The sequence below is a fragment of the Jaculus jaculus genome, chromosome 2, assembly GCF_020740685.1.
Source record: "Jaculus jaculus isolate mJacJac1 chromosome 2, mJacJac1.mat.Y.cur, whole genome shotgun sequence".
Classification (NCBI taxonomy): Eukaryota; Metazoa; Chordata; class Mammalia; order Rodentia; family Dipodidae; genus Jaculus; species Jaculus jaculus.
The window spans coordinates 56100136-56123544 of NC_059103.1; positions in this window are offsets into that span (position 1 = coordinate 56100136).

Here is a 23409-nt window from a genome sequence, read left to right on the forward strand (position 1 = left end):
ACAAGTGACTCATTTATCTCTCTTTAAGACTTCTTTTCACCCTGATCCCAACCTCTGGTTCATCTGCTTCTGCCCACCCAGTCCTCTCTTTCAAAGTGCTACATGCCCCTTCCATGTTTTGGGGTCACTGCCTGAGTCCTATGTTTCTCCCGTACAGACTTCTCCCAAAGCTCTCCAGCTCTACTGTGACCTCATTTCTGAGAAGGTTATCCTCAAGAACAGGAGCCCTGGGCTCAGGAATAGTGGGTGCTTGGAAGGTGGGGATCTGCACCTGCCTTCTGCCTATCCTGGCTCCCTGTGTCCACTGTGTATCACCTAGTTCATAGCTTGTAACTAAATCTTGGCACAACAGTATGCCCAAACTGTATCTTTTTTATTTTGCTTTATTTTATAACACTGTACAGTAGAGCTTTAGTTTAGGCTCACTATACTTCATCAGCTCCCCAATGCTACCTGAGGTTTCTTGCTCTCTACCTCTGTTCATGCCATCTCTTTCATTGAAATGACCTGTGTGCTAGCTTTGTGCCCTTCATCTGCCTGATTTTACCACATTGAGCCCATGTATGACTGATTTCTGAGTAGCAAGTTCTTTAGGGCTTAGCCTCATTCCATTCACACCATACAGCATTTAGGGTCCCCTTCCTTAAATGTCTCAAATGCAGGCATTGATATACCAGAAGGCTCTCCTGGCTGCTATGTCCAGTGCCTCCTTCAAGGATGAGAAGCCAGGTCTGGGTGACAGGGCACAGGTGTCCTGGTGATGAGGGCCTTAGCAATCCCTCAGCCTGCTCAGTCACACCTGTGCATCTCCTGGCCCTTGAAGCTGAGACAAAGGAGCCACTAAGCACTGGGGCAGCTCTTTATCACTGTCCCTCACTTCCTTGCTTCTCCCATGACTGTCTGGGGCAGGTTCTTACTGTACCTCTTACTCCCGGAGCTCTCTGTCTGGGTTCTGGCTTTGGGCTTGCTTTTGTGACATTCTGCAAGCACCAGAAATTTTTCTGGACTGTAAAGGAGGCTGCTAAGCTTTGAACAGGAACCACAGCACAGGCCACTCCCTGTGGGCAGTCTCAGCTCTTTGGAACAGCCTCAGCACTGCCCTAACCTATCTGCCCAGCCCTATAAATTACCCACCTCCCATAGAATTCATGCTCCTGGACTTGAGTGCACATAATTTATCCCTCTGGGGTATCGCACCCTGTACCTCCCTGTCAGCAGTGTCATGCTGCCTGCTTGTTTCTGTCTTTCCTCTACATATGAACACCCAGGGCTCTGCTCAGAAGCCTGGCTTTCCACACTACCTGGGCTGTGTTAGATGCCCTGTACTCCCAGAGCACTATGTAAATCTATTTCATCCTGTATCTGTTTACCTCCCAGCTCTACTGAGTCACTGCCATATCCTGGGGAAGGCTCATTTTATTCCTCCCACTGATCACAGAGCATTTTAAACAAACATTTGCTGCTATCAGAGTCAGAGGAAAATGATATTTAACCCAGAGGCTTTTGGAAGGATACAACCAGGCAAGACTTATAAGCGTAACTCTGTGACATAATGTCATTGGTGATAATGATGACTGTGGTAACAGGAACAATGACGACAATGTGAACAACAGTTGCTGAAGAACACAGGAGAGAGATCTGAGCTGTAAATAGATAACACTGTTCATCTCATAATGAGTCAAACACAGGTAGTTATGGAGGTTGAAGCCAGGAGAAAGGTGATTGGTCCTTTCTGAAGAGCAGAATTTAAATGTAGCAGAGAAAAGTCAATAGTTAGTGAGGGAACAGCAAACCCCAAAAGCTTGTCATTGTATAGAGAAAGGAGTCCAAGAAAGAGGAATCCCTAGTGGGAGGAGAGAACACAGGGTAAAGTGGTAGTGATTAGTCTGAACCATCACCTGGGATATCCATATGCATTTTTCCTTCAAACAAATTACAATAACTGGAATTTCAGAGTATTTACACAAAACTTGTGCTATTCTCTCCAAGGATAGGAATGCTACCCACCTTGATCTGTTTGTTGTGGAATGACCTTTCACTGACACTTTTCAAAGTAACATCACACTCACAAGGTAGGTGCTGCCTCCATTGCTCTTGTAGAATGGCTTTTCCGATCTTCTGGTTTTCCCAGTGTTCATGTGATACAGCTTTCTTTCTGCAGCATGAAGCTGGCTAAACTTCTATGGTTCTTGAGTCAAGTGGTCACTATAAAGCAATAGCACTAAGGAAAATTAACATGAAGTAAATACCACCTATCACTCAGCTGGCAGTTTGTACCAGGCATCCCTTCTATCCTCCCTTGCTACCCTCCTTTCCCCACTCTATTCTTTCTCTCAGAACAGTGCTGGTGTTTCACTCCAGGGCCTCAAGAGGTCCTAGAGAAATGATCATAATTTAGATAGGCAAAATGCAACATATTTAAATATTTTTTGTTAATTTTTATTTATTTGAGAATGAGAGAGAGAGAGAGAGAGAGGGAGGCAGATAGATAGATAGATAGATAGATAGATAGATAGATAGATAGATAGATAGAGAATGGGCACGCCAGGGCTTCCAGCCACTAAAGATGAACTCCAGACGTGTGCACCACCTTGTGCATCTGGCTAATGTGGGTGCTGGGGAACTGAGCCTCGAACCAGGGTCGTTAGGCTTCACAGGCAAGTGCTTAACTGGTAATCCATCTCTCCAGCCCATGCAACACATTTAATCACTGGCTGGCTATATGTGAGGGTTCCCATGTAGAAAAGCAAAACCTCTGACCGTTTACCAGGGAAACTGTGATGGGAAAGTGCTGCCATAGAAATGCCTCTGGGCCATGGGATGTAGCCTTGGACAGCAGCAGAATCAAGCAAACACCAGAAGCTAAGAGCCATGCCCAGCTGCTCCTTCCAACATTGGTCAGAGCCTGGGTCTACTGAAGCCGCATGGCCACATTACCCTCCCCCCTCCCCACTTCTGTCTAGTGACATCTTGGTCTGGTTCTTCTGCCTAGGCCCTCAGTTCCTGGCTCTACCAGTCAGGGACTTGGTTCAGTTTGGTGGTTGGATATTTAGAATATTTAAAGAACTGAATAAAACCTAAATATTAAAACTAAAACTATTAATCAATAAATGGGGCAATGAAATGAATAGACAGGTCTGAAAAGAAGAAATAAAAATAACCAACAGATCTAAAAATGTTCAACATCTTTACATCTTTAGCCATCAGGGTTATGCAAATTAAGATCGCTTTGAGATTTTTTTTCTCACTGCAGCCAGAATGGCTAACATCAAGAAAACAAATGGCAATGCATGCTGGTGAGGCGGTAAGGACAGGGAAGCGTCTATCTATTGTTGGTGGGAGTATAAACTGGTGTAGTCACTATATAAATCAGTGTGGAGACCCTCAAACAGCTCGATATTAAACCATCATATATATGACCCACTTATACTACTCCTTGACATATGCCCAAGGGTAGGTTACTCTATAACACAGAGATACCTTCATATCCATGTCCATTGCTCTATTCACAATAGTTAGGAAATGGAATCAATCTAAATGTAGACTATATAATTCAAACTTGGGTACATATACACAATGGAATTTTACTCAGCTATAACGAAGAATGAATTTATGAAATTCGCAGGAAAATGAATAAAATTGGAAAAAAATATTTAATGAGGTAATTTAATCCCAGAAAAACAAAACTCACATGTCCTTTCTCATATGTAGATTCTAATTTTCAATGTCTGTATGTAAATAAGTGGTAAATAAGGGGAGGTAAGACTGAGTATGGACTATGATTCTAGGCAGAAGACCATAGAAGGAGAAGCGGTGATGAGAAATGGGGAAGGGACAAAGGGAAACTTGTCATCTGATAGCAGAAAGAAGGCTAAGCTGGGGAGAAGGAAAGAAGCGGAAAGTGAGGAGGGGATGGAAACCAAAATATTGTGTGAGGAAAGTACAATGAAACCCAATCCTTTGTACACTAGTAAAAAATAAAAATAAGGGCCGGAGAGATGGTGTAGAGGTTAAGGCTCTTGCCTGAAAAACCCAAGGACTCATGTTAGACTCTCCAGACCTCACATAAGCCAGATGCACACGATGACACAAGCGCACATAAGTGGCACATTTTTCTGGACTTAGATTGCAATGGCTAGAGGTTCTAGTATGCTAATTCTCTCTCTCTCTCTCTCCTAAAATATGAAAATACAAAGGGGGATTGGAGGCTCCCTTCTCATCATGCGAACTTCTCACTTCCCTTCCTGGAAAGCTGTGTGTTTCCTCAAGGAACTGGCTCTCCCTCCTGTCTCTGCTGGCATTCTGCAAGAGGTTCAGAGGGTGAGTTGTCAGTAGCTTTGATGCAAACACAAGATAAGCAAAGACTTAGCAAACAAAGTTCAAACTCAAAGCAGTAATATTATTCAAGAATTACTTAAGCTGTTTGGAGCGTGGCTGAGTGAGGACTTGGCGTGGTGGGGTGGCTGGGTGGGTTAGCCCACAGGCTAAGCTGTCTGGCCCCTGGAGAAGCAGTACTCACTCAGTTTGGTCCTATGGGCATATGGCTGCTTTTAAAATTCTTTTTAAGGGTGAACTTACAAAAAAAAAAAAAAGAAAAAGAAAAAACCTGCTCATCTTTTTCTCTAACAAGCCTGGACATTTTCCTTAGAGAGATTTTCATATAGTTTTTTGTCTCTTGTAAATAGAAAAGTATCCAAACATCTGGGTACCAAATGCCCAGAGCCTTTGGGTTTGTCCCTGGGAGGGCTGCCCAATGAGCAGAGCATGTGGCTAATGGCTTGGCAGAGGTGCACATGCAAAGCCACTCTCTGGAGCAGGGACCTCTCCTGCTCAGGTGAACGTGAGGTCTGTTTGAAGTGATGGCCCCTTGTGCACAGATCTGGAGCACCTTGGGCTGACAAGGCTGGCCCACTGCCAACCTGGAAGTGGATCCAGTTGTCATGTACATGTAATTGGTTTCATGTGTGCAAGTCCTCAGGTAATATGGCTTCCTCATTGAGAATCTGCTCTCAAGTCTGCTAAGCTCCCCAACTGCATGATGGAGGCTCCCAGGTCTCAGTTTACCCAGCCTCAACCATCGGAAGCAATCTCAGCACACTCTGCTGCTGCGACCCGTCTGGGATGGGAGACTTGAGTAGAAGGTGCCTCAATCTGAGCTGCATTCCCTCAGCAGACTGAGGGCCAGTGTGTGGGCTCAGAGTACAGGGACCGTGGGAAGCTAGTCAACTTGCACTGCAGATAATGCTGCTGCATCTTCCACCTTCATTTTCTGCTGCTAAGCTCACTCTTGTGTCATTTTTACCTGCTGGTGAGAAGAGGAGGGAAATGGGCGAATGTGTGTGTCCACATTATATGTCTGCATGCTGTGTGTGCATTTTACATGCGTACATGGTTGCTTGTATGTGTATGACTAACTGCATGTGCCTGGATGTATGGGTATTGTGTATTGTGCCCATATACAACATACAAAAAAGCTAGATGATGGGTCTTAATATCATTTAAAAAAATTAAATGGAGAATCATAAATTATGAGTAACTTTCTATGTCACAGAGTCAGCATTTAATCCTCCATATGTTTAATTTATGCAGGAAATAATAAGTGAAACAGGATGATTTGTGATCAAGAAAGAAATTATTTTGAGCCAACTGGAAATTATCCAGAGAGGAGCTTGCTGACCATAGCCAGCAAAAGAACTTGGCGGGATGGATTTAAAACACAGAGTAGGATTCAGGGGGACACAGGAGAGAACAATACCCAAGCTTTTCACTCTGTTCCTCATTTACCTTGTCTAAAAAGTGAAAATTCAGACCCAGAGATGTTCTCAAATTGAAGGGACAGTCAAAGGGCACATTTTAGGCACTCAAAAACAGGATCTGTGGGCAGATGGCAATCCATTTAAAGTCAGGTTGTTTTTGACCTTATATGTTTCTGCCCTTGGATATTGACTTATGTTGTTCTCTCTGGCACAGTTGATAGTTGTCCACTTGCTTCTTCTGTGCCTGCTAAGTCCTCTCCAGTACCAGACTGCCCATGGGGTGTGCTCTGGTCCATCCAGTGGTAAAGGCCCTCCTAAGCTTCTATGCATGGCTGTCCCTTTCTCAGCTTGTGTTTGCTCATGGTCACAGCCTTTGCAGTCTCCTGAGTCATTGTTGTCCTCAGCCTTGGATGCTTTGGGATCAGCCCAGTCTTCTGCACCTATCAGATTTATTGACATTTATGTGATGCCCAAGTGACAAAATGAAAAATGCATTAAAAATAGTTCACATTTGGGTAAATCATAAGTTCTGTCCTTGGTGCCAAGGGCCATTATTCCCTCCAGTCTTTATAAAGATTGTCCATTGTCCTCCTTATCCTCTAGCCCTATGAGGAGTTTTACCAATTCTTGTTCCAGCTGGAGACTTGGAAGCACAGAGAGCTTAAATAACTTGTCCAAGGACACTGAGCAGAGGAAGGCAGGTTTCTGCTCAGGATTTGCATCCATCTGCTTCTGGAGAGCTGGATGCCCAGAATGTAGGAGCAAGAACTGCCTGTGGTGACTTGCTCTTCTACCTAGGCCAGCTGTTGCCCTCAGCTGAAACACCAGTGTTTATTAAGTCTGACACAGTCTTGCAAAGAACACCATAGGAAATGCCAGTTCACTGTACTTTCAGTGCATTGGAAAAATAGCCAAACTTAAAACCAGCTGTCTGGCTATCTATACTAATGTTCAAGGCAGGGAAAAAATGGGCTATGAAACATGTTCATGTTTTGTTTTCCTCCATTCTGATTTTTGTCTTTTAATAATTATACTCCCAGTAGGATCTTCTTGGTAGGAGTTCTTATTTTATTTAACAAAAAATGACTTATTTATTATTTGTAGCAACACATATTTTTGGGTAGCTCCTCAGCAAGAATAGACAGATGTGCAGCAGAATGAGACAGGTGAGAGAGATTCAGTGGAACCTGGGGGCAGTATACCCTGAGGACTGGCAAAGGACTCCTTGTCATGCTGGGAGACTTCAGTGGTCACCTGAAGGCTGGCAGGGCAGCTGTGCAGAATAAGCAGCTAAGTGACAATTGTGATGAGAGTCAAGGACAGGGATAGATCAAGACTCAGTGATTTTTTAGGAAGATATCTCTGAATTTGTATTTGATATCATGGCTAGTAGCTTAGAGCTGGATATTTCTATATATACTGTCCTCACTCTAGTCCCTTCCTTGGCATCTCAGCCTCATTACTAAACTGGTTATTAAACTGAGGTGTGCCTCTTGGGGAAGCTTTAAATATTAGGAGTATCTAAAATGGAGGCAAGTCCCACCTCCATGCCCAATGTGATTCAGGGAGCTGCAAAATAGAGGAAAAACATCATCAGTGTGGAAGGCTGTGTTTGCCCACATAAAAAGGCAAAAAATGCTTCCTTGTCCTGTATGAGGGCTAAAATGTGCCTTCATACAGGACAGCCCATGAAAGCTCCTGTAGAAGCCAGTCCTTGCTTATTTACACCATAACTTAGTGACTGACATGCTCATGAGAGTGGCACTATGGTTCCACAGGCAATTCCTTTGCCACCAAGTCATTCTGCAGGCGCTGAGGGGAAGACAAGACAAATCTTATTTCTCTGCCCCTTAAAAGGGCCAAAGGACCTACAATGTTAGCTTAGGAGGCCAATGATTCCACAAAGTAATATATAAATGACATGTTAGATATGATAGAAATCTAATCAGCCAGTACAAGTATATATCAACATAGAATTATGAAAGTGCTAAAACTTGGCAAGTACTGTGGCACTGTGTTCACTTCACATGTCATCACAAACTAGCATCACAGCTCTGTAACTTGAAAGGCAGCCCATTCACCATTGCCTGCTCTTAGCTACTACAGAGCTTCTTTGTAACTAGTTTTCCTCTATAAAATTCATATGTCTTGCTCTTACCAACTCTTTCATAACTTTACATGTTTTTCTATTGTTCTCTACTCACTTTAATTTTTAAAATTATTATTATTATTTTTTTAAGGCAGGATGACACTCTAGGCCATTGTGGTGGTTTGATTCAGGTGTCCCCCATAAGCTTAGGTGTTCTGAATGCTAGGTTCCCAGCTGATGGATATTTGGGAATTAATGCCTCCTGGAGGGAGTGTATTGTTGGGGGCGGGCTTAAGGGCTTTATAGCCAGGTTTCCCCATGCCAGTGTTTGGCACACCCTCCTGTTGCTGTGGTCCACCTTCTGTTGGCCAGGGGGTGATGTCCACCCTCTGCTCATGCCATCGTTTTCCCCTGCCATCGTGGAGCTTCCCCCTGAGCCTGTAAGCCAAAATAAATCTTTTTTTTCCCAGAAGCTGCTCTTGATTGGGTGATTTCTACAAGCAATGCGAACTGGACTGCAACAGCCATGCTGACCTGGAATTCACTGTGTAGTCTTAGGCTGGCCTCGAACACACAGCCAGTCTCCTTCCTCTGCTTTCTGTGTGCTGGGATTTAAAGGTGTGCACCACCACATCCAGCTTCTACTCACCTTAGACACAAATTGATTGAATGGAATAAGAGGGAGAATTCCTCGGTATCACTGTGCTCATCACCTTCCCTTCTCTTCACGTCCTTCTTCCTTTACTTCCTCTCCCCTCTCCTCGTCTCTTCTCCCTTCCCTTCACTTTGTTGTGAACTTTGCTCTTCTTATTCTACTCATGTTAACATGGGGCTCTAATCTCACTACCTTTGCACCTTTAAATCTTTCCAAATCATTTGAGTCCAGAATGCTGCATTTTCCACAAAGTGACCTGGAATGTCACTCGGTGAAAGCCAGCTCTCATTAATTGGAGGTGTCAGGACACTTGGTATCCCACTAAGGTCAGGCTGTGCATCCTGTTGCAATTATGCCTTGGCACCTGGCTTCTTGGGAAGGCTATGAGGCCACTGGAGCTTGTTCACACCACTTCTGGCTATGTTTGTATGGCTCAAAGCACATGCTTTTGCAAAGGGGTGTCTCCAAACACACAGGTAATTAAATTAAGCATGGAATTTGAAATATACCATTGCTCCCAGTGCTCCTTCCACAGTGGGAATGCTGCATAGTCAATGTGAAAGGTCATTTTATTCAGGCACTTTCTAAACTCAGTAGTAATTGTAGTGATGCACAGTGTGCTCTTTAATGGGACATTATCCCCTATGGAGTCATAGACACAGACTAAGGCTGTTTAGTGTGGCCTTCTGCAGACACCTCTGTGCTTTCCCACAATGTCTACATTCAGTAACATTATACATCCAAAGAAACTCTTAGAATTAAACTTGTGTGATTTTACATTACATGGGATGAAAGGTATATTGTTGACTGTGAAAACTAAATCAGGAAAAGTGACCAGAAAGAGACATGTTTTATCCTGTCATCATGGGGTACAGTATAGGTACCACAGTGACAGTATGTCTCTCAGCTTCTGGCATATTGTTCCCTTGAGAAGAAGATGCAGAGTTTGGTGGTAGGCCCTGATGTTCTCCCCAGCATGAGGCTCCACCTCACATTCACACATGACTGTTGCCCAGTGAACCCTAGACAAGTGGCCATGTCCTTAGGCCCCCTGAGCAGTAACTAAATGAATGTGTGAAGCCATGATGCACATATAGCAGAGACAGTGGAGGAAGAAGATACATGCTTTTTGTATGGGTGGCTCAAAGACATTTTTTGTCATATTTTTTAGTTTTTTTTTTTTTTTGAAGCAAACTCAACAGACTGGCCTTTTTAATGCACAAAAGCAAGAGTGAGTGTGAGACAGAATTGCCACTCAAGGACCTCCAGCCACTGATTTGAACTCCAGACATGTGCACCACCTTGTGTACATGTGCGACCTTGTGCATTTGTGTCAATTTTGCATCTGGCTTATGTGAGCCCTGAAGAGTCAAACATGGGTCCTTAGGGTTTGCAGGCAAGTGCCTTAACTGCTAAGCAATCTCTCCTGCCCCTGTTATTGTTTTATTGAGGTACACTCTCACTCTAGCCCAGGTTGACCTGGAATTTACTATGTTGAATCAAAGTGGTCTTGAACTCACAGCAATCCTCCTACCTGTGCCTCCCAAGTATTGAGATTAAAGACGTGTGCCTGGCCTATAAAAGACTTTCATGTACACTTACCTGTTTTTGCTGAGAAGATGGTTCCTGATCCCTACTTACTGTGTCCTCCCTTTGGTATGTACATTTCTTTCTCTGTTCTTCCCATTTTCTCTTTTAAAACGTATTTATGGGGAAAGAGAGAGAGAGAGAGAGAGAGAGAGAGAGAGAGAGAGAGAGAGAGAGAGAGAGATACAAAGAGTTTGATGTGATACTTGGCTGTTCAACCTCAGCTTTGCTCTGAGGAATGGCAGTCTGTCTACATTCCACACACTGAATTGTAAGGAAACTGGAAAATTTCCAGTGCAATTAGCATCCGGATACAGTTTCAGGGTCTTGACTCCGTCAAGAACCCTCCAATTTTCTGTCCCTGTGGATCAGCTGAGATGACCTGGGGCCAGCATCCACATGGGGATATAACCCCAGCAGATTAAAAAGCTGCTCTGGGAATTCCCCAGGCCCAGCCGCAGAGCCACATGGTGCTTCAAAATCAAGGCCTAGAAGCAGCCTTGAACACAATCTGTGATGGGCATGGAGCAGGCAGGCAGCCTGTGTGTGTGCAGAATGAAGCTAGGTTGGGCTAGTGTAAAACAAAGAATTCCATAGTCTGCTCAGCATAAGGGCCACTGGCTTCCCAATACACCAGGCAGCCAGTAGAACACACATGGATACTCCCAACACACAAGTGACTGCTCCCTGTTGCCAGCCAGTGTATGCAGGGCATGGTGGTGGGAATGGCTTTCCCATTCACTGGTGCTGCTATCATAGTTAACTAGAACAAGGAATGAGGAATGAGAGCTCTGGTGGGTCAGCCAGAAAAATAGGGGTCAGTGTTACTGAATGTATGTGCGGGATGAGCCAGAACCAGGATATTACTCCAAAAACCATGAATAAGACATTAAATGTAAGCTTCTAAAGGAGTTTGACACTAAGATACAGTGGTGCTTTTGAGAAAGGTAGCATGAGAGGCCACCATAGTTTTTGGTCTGAGCAAAATTAGATGATTTGCAGTTGTCCTCTACAGCTGCTAAAGGACAGAGTTGTTAATTTATACTCATCCTTCCATTCATGTATAGAACATTTGAATGCAGAGTGCTCGAAAGTGTGCAGAATTTCACACAGATCCAGTAACCAAGGGGGTTGTTTGAATGTTTCCAAGTGTGGAAATGGATGCAGATGTGAGAGATCTTGGTGACAGCTTTCAGAGGTCACTGCCATCAACCTCTATCCAAATCTGAACCTGATCTAGAACCCAAGATGTTTGCCATAGGAGAGGTCCTTGAGGCCAGCATTCTGTGTCTCTGCTTTAGGTCAAGACTTTCCCAAAGATTCAGTGAGCTGCTTGCAAGGGCAGAGGGAGAGCCACATACACCTGGGCTTCAAGCTCTTTGGTTTTCCACAGAGGTTCCTCCTTGCAGTCTGCAACCCAACCCCTACCTCCCGGTTTCTCTTGAAGGAGATGATTTATTGTCACTCCTCTACCTCCAGTATAGATGAAGCACCCTGCATACTTTTGCACATGCTTTATTCTGCTAAAAGCAATTTTTAAAGTTTATAAATTTTGTTAAGTCTGTAGTAGTTCAATGTGGATAGCAAGGACATATGTATCTGAGCCCCATCTGTCATTTCCATCTATGATGAAGCCAAATTTGTAATTTCATTCCTAAAGTCTAATAATCACCAAATGTTCCACCAGACCCCCTTGGCCACTCCCTGAACAACAGAGACATGTAAATGCAATTTAGGGAAAAGTTTAAGGGCTTCCATGTTGCTGTTACAAGAAAAGACTATCTCATTTTTACTCACCAGAAAATGGTAGTTCATATCTATAATTCCAGCACTTGAGAAGCTGTAGTAAATTCAAGGCCATCCTGGGCTTCAGTGAGACCCTTCAAAAAAGCCAAAAAGCAATTATTCCAAAATCTGTCTCTGACATATTACATAATTTACTTTTCCCCCAAGGTCCTGAACACACACACACACACACACAACACACACACACACACATGTGCATGTGCACATGCACCCACTTGTCTGTAGACAGGTGGGCACTACTAACCCAATAATGGAATATAAAGTCAAGACATTCTTCTTGAAGATATAGGGATATTCTCATTGCCCAGGAACTGCCAAGGAAGGGTCATCTGATATAAATGACTGTGGTGGTTTGATTCAGGTGTGCCCCATAAACTTGTGTGTTCTGAATATTTGGCCCCCTACTGATGATAATTTGTGAATTAGAGCCTTGTTGGAGGAGGTATGATGTTGGGGGCAGGCTTATGGGTGTTAGAGCCAGCTTCCGCTTGCTATTGTTTGGCACACTCTCCTGATTGCTGTTGTTTACCTGAAGTTGGCCAGGAGGTGATGTAGAGTAGTCTCTGCTCATGCCACATATTTCCTTGCCACCATGGAGCTTCCCTTTGAGTCTGTAAGCCAAAATAACCCCTTTTCTCCTACAAGCTGCTTTTGGTTGGGTGCTTTGTGACAACAATAAGGCAACTGCAATAGAAAATTGGTACCAGAAGAATGGGGTTGTTGCTTGTTTAAACCTGACTATAAGGCTTTTGGCCTTTTAGAACTGATTTGTGGGAGGAATGTGGAAGGATTTTAAATATTGGCCAAAGAGATGCCTTGGAGTACTGTTAGGTACAGCTTGATAGACTATTCTGGTTTGAGTTGAAACACACAAATGAAGTAAGAACTGTAAAGTGTGAGATTTGGCTTATGAGGGGAAGAAAGCTTTGTTGGGACTGGGCTAGAAGCAGTTTGTGTGAGCAGCCTACTGTGTTCTGCCTGCCTATGTCCTGAGAACTTGTGCAGGATTTTGTTGTATAAAAATGTACAGGTGTGAGCCGAAGGATATGGCACAGAAAGAAATGAAAGTTCAGGATGGAGACAGTACCTGTTCAGCTGAAGTTATTTGAGATTTTACCATCATTGAGTTTGGGCCAGTTTATTGCAGTCAGCTTTACATTGCTAGCATAAATCACCCAACCAAGAACAGCTTTTGGGAAACATGGGTTTATTTTAGCTTATAGACTTGAGGGGAAGCTCCATGATGGTAGGGGAAAATGATGGTATGAGCAGAGGGTGGACATCACCCCATGGCCAACATAGGTGGACAATAGTAACAGGCGTGTGTGCCAAACACTTGCAAGGGAAAACTGGCTATAATACTCATAAGCGTGGCCCCACTAATACACTCCCTCCTGGATGCATTAACTCCCAAATCTGTATCAGTTGAGGACCTGGCATTCAGAACACCTAAGTTTATGGGGGACACCTGAATCAAACCAATGCATTCTGCCCCTGGCCCCCATAAACTGATAACCATGACATAAAATGCAATGCAATCATCCCTTCTTTGAAAGTCCCCATAGTTTTTATCAATCTTAATGATGTTCAAACATTCCCATAATCCAAGGTATTTTAACTGAGCCATAATACCAAAACATAAACCAAAAAACCTATAATGGTACAGAATACACATTCCCATTGCAAAGGATGACAATGGGCATAACAGAGAAATATTCAACAAATACAAGATTTAAACAGGGCAAACATCAAACTCTGGATCTCAAATTCCAACAATTCTATCTAGTGACAAGTCTCCAGTACAACAATTTTAAATAGCAAAAATCTCTGGAATTCCAATTCTGCCCTTCCAACTAGGCTACTCACTGTCCTGGAAAATTTCATCTTGGGCCAGCAGCTCTCCTTAGCAGCCATCTTGTGATCCAGCATCTCCACTGGGTCTCCACTGCAATCCACAATCCATTCTCATGACTCCATCAGGTCTCTATGCAGACATCCAGCAAACCTGATTCATATTGCCCATGGTCATTTCCAAAACACAAGTCCCATGTGGCAAATTCAATGACCCTCTCTTTTCTGCATTTCTTATACTCTATAATACCAGGTAGGGTGCCAATTTGTTAATCCAGGGGGCAATAAAGCAGACTTTCAAGAACAGGACACTCCTCCAACATTCAGTCCCCTTCAAGGAGTCTGCATTCTTTCTGTTGCTCCAGTGCAGATCAGCTGGCCCAATCTCAAAGGTTGTAATTGCTCATATAATTGCAGCTCAACAGGCAGAAATTTCAGCCCAAATATTTTGTTTCTGTGCCATATCCCTTTGTTCACACCAGTCCATTTCTATGCCAAGCAACTCTGCAAAAGTTCTCAGGACATGGGCCTAACAGCAAGCCTCTCACACAAACTGCTTCTAACCCAGTCCTGGCAAAGCTCCTTTTCATCCTCATAAAACTAACCTCACAGTCCATAGTTCTTACTGCATTCAGGTCTTTCAGCTCTGACCAGAATAGTCCATCAAGCTGTACTTACAGCACTGCAATGTGTCTCTTAGACTGAGGTTTCAAATTCTTCCACAATCAGCTCCAAAACATAAAAGCCACATAGTCAGTTGGCTAACAGCAAACCCACTCTTGGTATCAACATTACTGTTGCAGTCAGGTTCACATTGCTAGCAGAAACCACCTGACCAAGAGCAGCTTTTGGGAAAAAAAAAAAGGGCTTATTTGGCTTAGAAACTAGAGGTGAAGCTCCATGATGGCAGGGGAAAATGATGGCATGAGCAGAAAGTGGACATCATCCTCTGGCCAACACAAAGTGGACAATAGCAACATGAGAGTGTGCCAAACACTGGTAAAGGGAAACTGGCTAAAATACCTATAGGCCCGCCTACAACAATGCACAGTCTCCAAGAGGTGTCAATCCCCAAGTTTCCATCAGCTGGGGACCCAGCATTCATAACATTTAAGTTTATGAAGGACACCTGAATCAAACTACCACACAGCTGTTCTGCATGGATGTGGATGTTATTGAAAATAGGGGGCCTAAATACTGAAGAAGTGTCCTGATCTTCCCCACTGGATCAATAACTTTGGTAGCCTACCTGGTACTATGGAGTATAACAAATGCACAAAAGAGGGACCATTGGATTTGCAATGTGGTTTTGTCTTTTGGAACTGGCCTCTGAGTGATGTAAAGCTGGGTTGTTAGATTACGTGTGTGAAGGCCCAATGGAGCCATGAGGATGAATTGTGGGTTGCATATGAGAGAGAACATGTGTCGTCTGGCTTTCTTTTTGTCTTCAACTGCCTTTTGTCAGATGCTTTGTGCCAGCAATGAGAAGGTAACTGAAACAATTATCCTAGGGAATAGTTGAACTGTCCTCATTTATTGCTATTTTGTTTTCTTAAAGGTTACAGGCTTTAATTTTCTGTGTAGTTCTATATTTGGAGAAAGCTGAGCAGACTATACAGAGTGCTCACACAAACTCCACTTGCCTCCTCTACAGTCTCTGCTGTTCTTAACACCTTGTATTGGAGGCCCATCACCAGAGGTAACGGCTCAATGTCAACATTATTACTATCTAAAGCCCATAGCTGGCATTGAGATCAAGTTTATGCTGTGCATTCCATAAGTCTTGACAGATGTACAATGTCATGTAGCCACAATCATAATGTCACACAGAATACTACTCTCTCCTAAAATTTCTTTTCACAATTCCTTCCCTAACATTCCTGTTTTGGATAACAGGAGATTGAGGTGTACTTTATCCTGTTTCTCTCTGAAGAAGAGTATAAACACTGCAATGCAGGGAGGCTCTTTAGGCACCAGCTCCATCAGCCTTTGTTTGTTTGAGAAAGTATACTTAATTGTCAATTTTATTTTTTATATTTTTTCTCAATTTTTATTAACATTTTCCATGATTATAAAAAATATCCCATGGTAATACCCTCCCTCCTCCCCCCACTTTCCCTTTGAAATTCCATTCATTATATCCTCTCCCCATCTCAATCAGTCTCTCTTTTATTTTGATATCATGACCTTTTCCTCCTCTTATGATGGTCTTGTGTAGGTAGTGTCAGGCATGGTGAGGTAATAAATGGATGTGCAGGCCATTTTGTGTCTGGAGGAGCATGTTGTAAGGAGTCCTACCCTTCCTTTGGCTCTTACATTCTTTCTGCCACCTCTTCTGCATTAGACCCTGAGCCATGCAAGGTGTGATCAAGATGTTACTCAGAACTCCAGTCACTTCTCTCCAGCACAATGATACCTTCTGGGTCATCCCAAGGTCACTGCCATCTGAAAGAGAAGATTCTCTATCCAAAGTGAGAGTAGCATTAATATAAGGGTATAAATATTAAGAGAAATGCTTACTGGGCAGTTTGATAAGCATAGTATATACACTTATCAAGATATCATCAGATGTTACACCTCTAGGGCTCATGACTACCCCTGTTTTAAGTTTTCAGTATCAGGGATGTATTCCCTCCCATGGAGTGGGCCTCCAGTCCAATTGGAGGGCAGTTGGCTTCCACCATGAGAGACCTGCCACATTGCACCTGTTGGCTCATTTGGCCTGGTTGGCCAATTATAAGGCTTGCAGTGTCCACTGTTGAGTATCTTCACTGCTAGTATCTCTTTCTCCCATTGAACTGCATGTAGAATGGCTTCTTCCAGCTTTCTGTCAGCTGGTCTACATGGAGGAGGTTACCAGCTCAGTTCCAGCAGGATTTCTCAGTGGCCTTGCAGCCCAAGTATGTGGAGTCTTCAGCAATAGGGTCTTACCATTAATTCCTGGTGGGAAACCAAGGGCCTCGGCAATGGCCTTTAATGTCTTGGGGACATCAGGGACCTCCCTGGCCCACAACTCACTGGAGGTATTCCATCTCTGGCACTGAAAATTTTCTAACAACGATCTATGGCTCCTGAGTGTTCCATTGTCCCAAACTGGAGAATTCCATATGATTTATTTGCATCCACTTAGATTTTGATTAGCCCTCCCTCCACCTTTCCTTTACTCAATCTCTTTCCCTGACCTCACTTTGGGCCTTTTCACCCCCGTTAATCTATTCTTCTACTTACATATAGAATACCAACCTATTAAGTACCCTCCTCCCTTCCTTTCTCTTCCCTTTATATTTCCTTTTTAACTTAATGGTCTCTACTACTGAGTTTTTTCCTTCTCACACAGAAGCCCAATCATCTGTAGCTAGGATCCACATATGAAGGAGAACATGTGGTGCTTGGCTTTCTACTGGATGCAGAATTATAGGCTGCTGTTTTGTCTCTTTCAACCCTTAAAATATTTTAATCCACTCTTATGGTACAGTGGCGTGTCAACAGAAAAGTCTGAAGCAGTTTATTTTTAAAAATTAATTTTTATTTATTTATTCTAGAGGGAGAGAGAAAGACAGAGAGAAGGAAGAGACAGAGAGAGAGAGAGAGAGAGAGAGAGAGAGAGAGAGAGAGAGAGAGGAGAGAGAAAGGGGAAGAGAGAGAATATGGGCATGCCAGGACTTCCAGCTGCTGCAAACTCCAGATGCATGTGCCACCTTGTGGATATTGCTAACATGGGTCCTGGGGAATCAAATCTGAGTCCTTTGGCCTTGTGGGCAAGTGCCTTAACAGGTAAGCTGTCTTTCCAGCCCAAAATATCTTTTAAAAAGTTTTTATTAGATATGGACATATTTTGTATATAAACATCACATGTTGGTACCATCCTTTCTCTCCTCCCTGCCCCTTTTCTGAAGAGGCCTTCCTCCTTGGGGATTCAGGTCAACCCCATGGGGATTGTGGGACATGCTTCATGGCAGCAGCAGTCAATTAGGGGGGAGAGGCAATATCTCTGTGAAAAATATCCCAACTTGTAGCTCTAACAATCTTTCTGCCCCATCTTCCACAAAATTCCCTGAGCCATGCTGGGAGCATTTTAAGTCTATCTCAGTGATGGGTACTTAGAAGCATCTGTATCTCTGGTTTGGTAGCTGTTGAGTGTCCTCAGTATCTTTCTCCATCACCCTTGTGCTGATATCAGCTTAACTAAGAGGGCAGCAATCATGATCATTTCCCCAATTCCTCTATGGTTTCAGCTGGGGCAGAGGTAGAGTGTGCTGGGTCATTTATCTCCTCAAGTCCAGTTCCCATGTAAAAAAGAGAAGCAGATTCTCCAATGGAGAGCGAAGACAGTACCAATTAAATGGGATAACCATTATTAATTCAGAGACAAGTAAAAGGGTTTAGACGCTCTTATAGTCTAAGGTTAGTGGGAGCTTGACAATGGAAAGCAGAATCATTATCTGGATATGATTCTGATTTGTTTTCCAGTTCCAGATATAATTTCCTTTTCACTGAAAAGATCTGTTAGCCAATCCAGGAGCAGTTGGTTACCAACCATGGCTGTGTGCCACTATTATACTTCCGTGAGTATCACATCAAGTTGTTTGCTTAGACTTTGAGTTGTTTGGACAGATGTTGGCCACTTTTTCCTGGTAGCTCATGTAGCACCTTCTAATTATCTGAGGACTGGCTCTCTTCCAGATTCCAACCAGGTCTCTCCATGGTCCGTGCCAACAGCATTTGGTGTCTTCAGCAGTAGGGTCTTACCATTAACCGCTGGTGGGTATTCAAATGTTCTGACAGAAGTATGTCTTATTTGTTTTGGGAGATCTAGTAGGTCTCTGATCAACAACTCATTGTGGATGTAGACCACATCCTGGTATAGGAAATTACAGGCCAGCACCAAAGGAAATGAAAAAAGAAACAGCCAGAGAAGAAAGAGAAACAGGAGAATTTTGAGGTTAGGTATCATCTCACTCTCTCCAGAACCCTTCAATTCAGGTGTTCTCTCTAAGGTCTGCTTGAGGGTTCCACCTTTTAGTCTGATTTCCAGGCTATAGGATTCTATGGTACCAGTTCAATTTGGGTTCAGATTTTGTAACTCCCTTCTCATCCTTTCCCTTCCCCCAAGTCCTATCCTCCCTATTGTCCAAGCCTCAAGAAGCTATTCAGTTATGTCAGCTACTTGGGCTGATCCAGGTTAGGAACCGCAAGTGAGTGAGATCTTGTGATGATTGTCTTTCTGTGATTGTGTGAGTTCCTTTAGAATGATCTCTTCCAAGTTCAACCATTTTTCTATGAATTTCAATGTGATTTTTCCTTACTGCTGAGTAGAATTCCATTGTGTAGATATACCACACCTTGGTTATCCATTATCCAATGATGGGCACCTGGGTTGATTCTAGTTTTTAGCTATTACGAATTGAGCATTTATAAACTTTGGTGAACAAACATCTCTGAACTGAGATGTGGAGCTTTTAGGGTAAATGCTCAGCAAGGGAATAACAGGGTCTTCTGGTAACTCTATGTTTATCCTTTTCAGAAGTCTCCCAATTAATTTCCACATGGTTGTACCAGCTTACATTTACACCAACAGTGAATGAGGGTTCCTACTTCTCCACAGGCTCACCAGCATTTGTTTTCATTTGATTTTTTTAAAAATTTTTTAAAAATTTATTTATTTGAGAGCGACAGACATAGAGAGAAAGACAGATAGAGGGAGAGAGAGAGAATGGGCGTGCCAGGGCTTCCAGCCTCTGCAAACGCTCCAGATGCATGTGCCCCCTCATGCATCTGGCTAACGTGGGACCTGGGGAACCGAGCCTCGAACCAGGGTCCTTAGGCTTCACAGGCAAGTGCTTAACCGCTAAGCCATCTCTCCAGCCCTCATTTGATTTTTTAACATTTGTTATCCTTACTAGGGTAAGGTAGAATCTCAAAGATGTTTTAATTTGCATTTTCTCAATGATTAGGGATGTTGACATTTTCTCAAGTGTGTGTTAGCCATTTGTAATTTTTCCTCTGAGAACCTCCTATTTAGTTCTCTGTCCTACTTTTGGAGTGGGTTGTCTGATTTTTTTTTTTATTGTTTAGTTTTTAAATTCTTTGTAGATTCTAGATATTAGGCTTTTATCGGTAGTATAGCTTTTCTCCCATTTAGTGGATAATCTAATGATTCTGCTTGTGGTATGTTTGTCTGTGCAAAAGCTTTTTAGCTTCATGAAATCCCATTGGTTGAGTGTTTCTTTAATATCCTTGGCTACTGTTCAAGAAGTCTTTTCCCAGTCCTATATTGTGCAGAGTGCTCCCTATTTTTTCTTCCAGTAGTTAAAGAGTTTCAGGGCTTATATTGAGGTCTTTTATCCATCTGGAGTTGATGTTTTTGCATAGTGAAATGAGTGGGTCTAATTTCATTGTTCTACATATGGTCATCCAATTTGTCTAACACCATTTGTTAAAGATGTTGTCTTTTCTCCAGTCTACATTATTGACAACTTTGTCAAAGACTAAGCAGCTGTAGTTGCTTACCCTGAATTCTGGGTCTTCAATTATGTTCCATTGGTCTATGTTTCTGTTTATAGTCCAGTACTAAGAAGTTTTCATCACTATGGCTTTGTAGTACAGCTTTAGATCAGGTATGGTGATACCACCAGAGGTGTTTCTTTTGCTGAGGATATCCAAAGCCTTCTGCCATTCCATATGAATTTTGAGATCATTTTTTCAATCTCTGTGAAGAATGATGTTGGTATTTTTATTGGTATTGCATTAAATCTCTATATTGCTTTTGGTAGAATTGCTATGTTCACAATATTAATTCTACCTATCCAGGAACATGGGAGGTTCTTCCATCTTCTCAAGTCTTCCTCTATTTCTTTCTTGAGTGTTTTATGTTTTCATTATATAGTTCCCTCACATTCTTTGTTAGTGTTATTCCAAGGTATTTAATTTTTTTGTGGCTATTGAAAATGGGACAGTCTCAGATTTCCAGCCAAGATGGCGACCACCTACCTGCACCACACATCCCCAGGAAACAAAGGCAAGACATTAAGGGTTCACTGGGTCTTTTAGGGGAAAACAATCTCCAATAGATTGCCAGTCAGAGGGCACAGAGGGGACAAAGCTGGGAATCACTGATTCCCCCACAGGCACGTAGCCCACCCCTCCCCCCAAGCAGCCGCCGTTACCACTGACAGCTTCAGGAAACTCCTGCACTTACTGTAGGAAAAAGATCACAGGCCATCATAGTTCCACTTGCCTCACTGCACAGGGGCAATCACCCTGCTACCCCTGCCCATGAGTGACCTTGGCCAGGAATGCCTGCTGGCCCATTTGAGCTCAGGCTCCATTGATCAATTTGCCTGCCAAATGGCACCACCACTCAGGTTCTCACTTGTGGAAGTTTAGCCTACTCTGCCCACTTGACCACTTAGTTCTCCGGCCACTGCACATCCTCGTGCAAGCCCAGGTCCATTGCAACTTTTCAAGTGAGCTCAGACTGTGTCTGTCACTTGCGCTAGCTTAGGTGCCTTCTACTCCCTGTCTGCCACGCCAGCAGACCACCATTGTCCTGTTGCTGGGGAGCACAGACTGCTTCCAGGTCCCAGTGTTCCCCCATGCCAGAATTAGGGATGCTTCAGTGCTTGGTGCCTCAGTGTGCCTCCTAGTATGAGCGCAGGCAGCTTTGGCACATTACCACGTGAGAGCTCAGGCAACTTTGGTGCCCTGGCCAGGCAGGAGCTCAGGTGGCTTTGGCAAGTGAGAGCCAAAGCCCAGGCTTCTTGGAAACTGCCTCAGGCTGCTTCAGATTCCCACTGTGCTTGAGCCCAGGCTGATCCACTCACCTATATGCCCATACACTGTGATGGCCAGACCACAGTGCAAAGGAAATAACATGAAAAATCAAATGCAAGAAAATCCAGTTAGATCACCCAGTCCTACAATGAACATCTCTAATCAAAACATAGAAGAGTCATTAGGATCAGAGCACCAAAATGAAGCTATGAGCAATGCAACCCTGACCAAGCTACTGGCAGAACTTGCAGAAAAGCAACAAAGGACCAATAATAGTGTGGATGCTGCCATCACTAGACTAGACCTAATAGATAAGAAAATGGAAGGAGTTAAAAGACAGTTAAGAGATATGAGGGAGAGTGAAAAAAAAGAGGACCTCAAAAGTCAGCTGGCAATGCTAAATGAAGACATAAAGAAATGCAAGGATGAATTCCAAGAAGCATCAAGAAAATCAGAAAATTATGTGAAAATGGAGCTTGACTGAGGGATGGAAATTATACATAGAAAAGTAGTAGAAAAAGCTGACTACAGAATTACCAACAGACTCAGTTATTCCCTTACTGGGCCCTACCCTAATACCTTTAAACCACAGTCCAGAGAGATTTACTCAAACAGGTTTATAGCGGCTCAATTCGTAATAGCTAAGAGCTGGAATCAACCCAGATGTCCATCACTAGAAGAATGGATAACTAAGATGTGGTATATCTACACAATGGAATTCTATACAGCAGTAAGAAAAAATGACACAATGAAATTTGAGGAAAAATGGTTGAACCTGGAACAGATCATTCTCAGTGAACTTACCCAATCACAGAAAAAAAAAAAAATTGCCACATAGTCTCACTCATGTACAGCACCTAACCTGAATCTATCCAAGATGCCTTACATACCCAACAAGCATCTCATGGACTATACAATAGAATGGGTGGGGAGGGAGGGAAGGGCAGTGGAGATGGTGGGAAACACAAATCTAGCCCCAAATGGCAATGGTACCATAAAATTCTACATCCTAAAAGGCAAACCAGGTGGCTGAACCTTCACCAGGCACTTAGAGGGAACACCTGAGCCACAAGACACTGGAGAGGGTATGATGAAGACTGAACTTAATCTTCTATAGCCCCCCCCCTCTTATCTCAAACTCTTTTATATTAGTTATCTTTTTCTTCCTTTTCTTAGTGGGCACTTACCTGCAACTCCCAGTACCAGCATGTGGCTAATATCCACAATGAGATTTTGATCAGAGAGACCTACAAGGTTTCCTAAGAGAAAGATTTCTGTCAGAGTACTTGATGACCCACCAAATGTTAGTGGTAAAACCATACTGCTAAAGACACCTTATGTGGTTGACATGTAAAATGGAATTGCATGGCTGGAAGAGAGTCAGTCCCCAGACAGTCAGTGTGTCTAGTGCCAGAAGGTGGTACATGGGCGACTGGGGGCAAATAACCGATAATCTGTCCAAGAAACTCATGGTCTAACCTATTTAGCAGCAAATAATCTGTTGTGATGCTCACACAAGTGCAATAGTGGCACACAGCCATGGTGGGAAACCAACTGCTCTCAATTAGGCTTAATGATCCCCTCAGTGGTATGGGACCCATAGCTGGGTCTGGGAAACAAGTCAGTACCATATCCAAACATAAGCCCACTCTCCATTATCAAGCTACCATCATTCTTGGGCTACAGGAGTGCCTACACCTATTAAATTCTCTATAAAAAAGTAAGGGTTATCCCATTTGTCTGGTGCTAGCTTACTGTCTGTTGGAGAATCTGCTTCTCTTTTTCAGATAGATGTAGATCCTAAGGAGAGAGCCATCCATCATACCTCAAAAGGGCCCTGGCTGAAACTAAGAACAATTGACGAAACAAGCAAGGGTGCTGTTTTCTTGGTG